Here is a 3,640-nt window from a genome sequence, read left to right on the forward strand (position 1 = left end):
GCCGTAAGACATCACGCTCAGCAACACAAGCTCAGGGGAAGGAGGAGGAAGGGGGCACGTTAGTGGTGATGGCATTTGTCTTCGCAAGGAGCCAATAGTCGAGCTGAGGCTTCGCTTCCCAGGAAGCAGCTGGACATCTGCCCGCCAATGGGACGTGGTGAGTGAAATCTTTATTTTGCTTTGCTTACGTGTGCAGCTTTTGCTTTCCTTGTAATGAACGCCATTATCTCGACCCACGAGTCTTTTCACCTTCCTTTGACGCTTTTCTCCCCACTCCCCAGGAAGGGTAGGGTGGATGCTGGGCTGCCGGCCGGGGTCACTGCAACGCGCCTTTCACGTACATAAATGATCACAGAGGTATTGTACATGCTGAGGTTTAGCACTTTTTAACATTAAAGGGGACAGGGGAGCCAAGAAGAGATACAAGACCCCTTCCCCACCACTAGTCTCCCAGCATTGCCTGCTGGCGCAGCAGAGCTGATCCCTGCAAGCAATACAGCACCAGCAGTCATCCAGGGAGCCATGAGCTGGGCTGGTGGGACACCGAGGGAGATGTTCCTTCCCTTAAACAGGCAGGAAAACTGCCCCCAGGCACACACCTTGGGTCGCTGAACTGAGGTTGTAACCTGGGCCCAGCTCTGTGAAAATTTTTTTTTAATATTATATGCCATAAGTTGACTGGCAGTTATCTGAAGAACTATTTCCTTCATAATTTATCAAAATAGCAGCTTCAGTTCTGACTGGATGATTTATTCTCATCCTGTATTTGGGGAAAGCCACAAAAGACGGAGAAGGGTGTATGCCTTCAAAGCAATCTTCCCTAAATCGCCTTCATCACGCCGAAACAATCACAGAAATTTCCTGCTCCCGCCTACAAAAGGCAGTTGGGCTTCCCCCGGCTACCACGGCTGGGTCCAGGGCAGAGCAATCTTCCAGCCTCTCCTCTAAGAAAAGACAAACCTGGCAGAGCACAGTGCCATGGGGTGGGAGACAGGGGAGAGGACGGTGCGGGGCGAAGGAGGCTGATCCTGCGAGCCAAGGAAATTCAGCTCCCGACAAGCTAAACTTGATTCCAGTGACAGCTGAAAACATTAAACATCTTCCAGGATGACGGTGTCTAGCCACAGGCGAAACCGTGCTTCCTGGAGAATACACTCAATCGAGTGTCATTAGAAAGGAGACATGAAAGGTGAGCAAAATCAAAGCAAATGCGTTCGAAACTTCGGGCCAATCCTCTCGAATAAATGTTTCCGTAGTTCTGCCACAGCCGCCAGGTTATTTATAATCAGAATAACCAAGGCCAAAACCCACACTGCCGTAACAGCGCTGGGAAGTCGCTTGGAACCACATGAACAGAAATAACTTGTTTTGTCTTTAAATTTTAGATAACGCTTCATAAACCCTCCTCTCTGAAATACGCCACTACGGGCAGATCGCTGCTTTCCACCAACCCAACTTCTTTGTCTTCTATCTTCCGTCGTCCGTGAGATGTTTGAACAGGACTCCACACAAAGATTTATTTAACGAAATTAAAGACAAAGCCTCTTTCAGATGCAAGCAAGTGCTTCCAGCTGGCTCCCCACAGATCAGACACTTTGGCTTTGTATTTTAATCATTGAATCTTACAGGTCAATAACAATTCCATCTGAGATTAATGCCAGCAACATTTCTAGACCTGGTTAACATGAATAATTTTGTTGGGTGTTTTTTGCAACGGCAAGGGGATATTTGCAGGTTTCTCTGTGGGGTTTTTTTTTGGTTTTTTTTTGTTTTTTTTTTTATATAACCAGCATGAAATCCTGTTGCTAAGCAGAAAGCAAAATCAGTATAGAAGGCAAGCCATTACCAGCTCTTTTTTGAACTGCGGTAGACATTTCACTTTCTTGTAGCCTCTTCTATTTAAACAGCCATAAAAATCCGACATGACTTTTTGACCAGTGTTTGGTGTTTCACCATATTCTGGAATACATCACATTAAAAGTTTGTGCTATTTGACTAAAAGGTGCGATTTTGATGAGACTGCTAAGGCAGTCTCCACTATTAAATGATCACCTCTGAATAAGGACGGAAACAGACTGAATTTTATGTAGACTCCTTCCACTAATCTGCCAGTATCTGCACGGCGCTTTCCCTTCCAGTCAAATCACAGCAACGGAAATGGTTGTTGAAATGATTCATTGTAAAAAATTCTTTATGTTTGCTGTTGCAGGAACCATTTAAAAGCTTACTCTCTGTGTAAAGAAAAAAAATAATCTCCCTTTACTTGCATTTAATTTAGTTGTATTTAGCAGGAAGCAGTCAGTGAATGATCAGTCTCCTCCCTCATAGCTGCAGAGTCCGTGAGGGCTCAGGGCGCCTCACACGTGCCTGGGACGGGTCGTGAGGAGGAGCGGGGCTTTCTCTCGGTGGCTCATGCTTTGTCCTTGCCATGGGCCTGGCAGAGGTGCCCTGCTTGGGCCAGGTGTATTTGCCAACCCCCAGCAGCTTTAGTGGTGTCTCCTCTAGTGCCAAAGCTGGCTGCTGCTTGGGCACGGCTGGGGAACAGGAACCAAACGGGCGCGTTCACCCAGCGCTCAGTGTGCCAACTGCTCGTGGGAGATTTGGATGGCTGTGGCTGTGCCATGTGCACCTGCCTGGGTCATCCTTACCCACGGGTCTTTGCACTGAGCTCTGTGCTTAGACCTGTCGTAAATGACCTGCCAAAATTCACACCGGCATGGCCAACAGCACGGCCAACTGCGTGACCAGAACAGTCAATGGTGCGCCAGCGCCTGGATGGTGTCTGCGTGGCCATATCGCTCTCTCTCAGCCTCACCAGGGAGGAGACAGGACGGACTAATGGTCCCGACTACGCGACGCATCCGTCCAAACCCTGAGCTGCAGGAGACTTGCGCTGTCATACTTGTGCACCTCGACGTTGGGTGAAGCTCTGGACTAACCCAACCAAACAGACACAGCCCCAGTCTACGCCCTCCCTAGGACAGCCATTCTGCTAAACCTTCTCTGCGGTGCTGACTGCCAATCTGTGCAAAAATCAACCACTTCACTTCAAGCTGGAAATACCTCTTGGCACTTGTGAAAAAAAACCCAAAATTATTCCATCCTGAATACCCGGGACAGAAATAAATATCTCGCGATTGAGCAGATATAGCACAGCTTTTGCTGGATTAAAAGGATGATTAATTCATACACTTTATACTTATAAAAGTTATTTTGGAAAGAGCGTGAGCAATATATGCCTGGAAATTCCTAGTTATATTCAAGAGCGTGTTGGAGTGAGTAAGCGCACACCCACTGGAGCAGATGTTTGTTTGCACTATCGCAGTGCATGTATCACCTACCCAGCTGACTTCAGAGACGAGAGGGGGTGGTGAAAAGATGCTGCTGAATTCAAAGTGACCGTGTCGTTCATTTTATTATTGCGCTTCTCAGAGTAAACAGTTCTTGGACAAAATTTCAAAAGAAAAGGCAGACGAGGGAGAGGAGACAGCTCTGAAACCATTTCCCTGAGCTGGGCTGGCACCTTTCTCTGAGATTAAAAACAAAAGTTAAAAAAAAAAAAAAAAAAAAAAAAAAAAAAAAAAAAGAGAGAGAAGGCAGCATCACTGGATTTCTCCAGCAGCAGCAGGGTAAAGCGTCA

Source organism: Athene cunicularia (assembly GCF_003259725.1).
Source record: "Athene cunicularia isolate RWA chromosome Z unlocalized genomic scaffold, athCun1 chrZ_part3, whole genome shotgun sequence".
NCBI classification, from domain to species: Eukaryota; Metazoa; Chordata; class Aves; order Strigiformes; family Strigidae; genus Athene; species Athene cunicularia.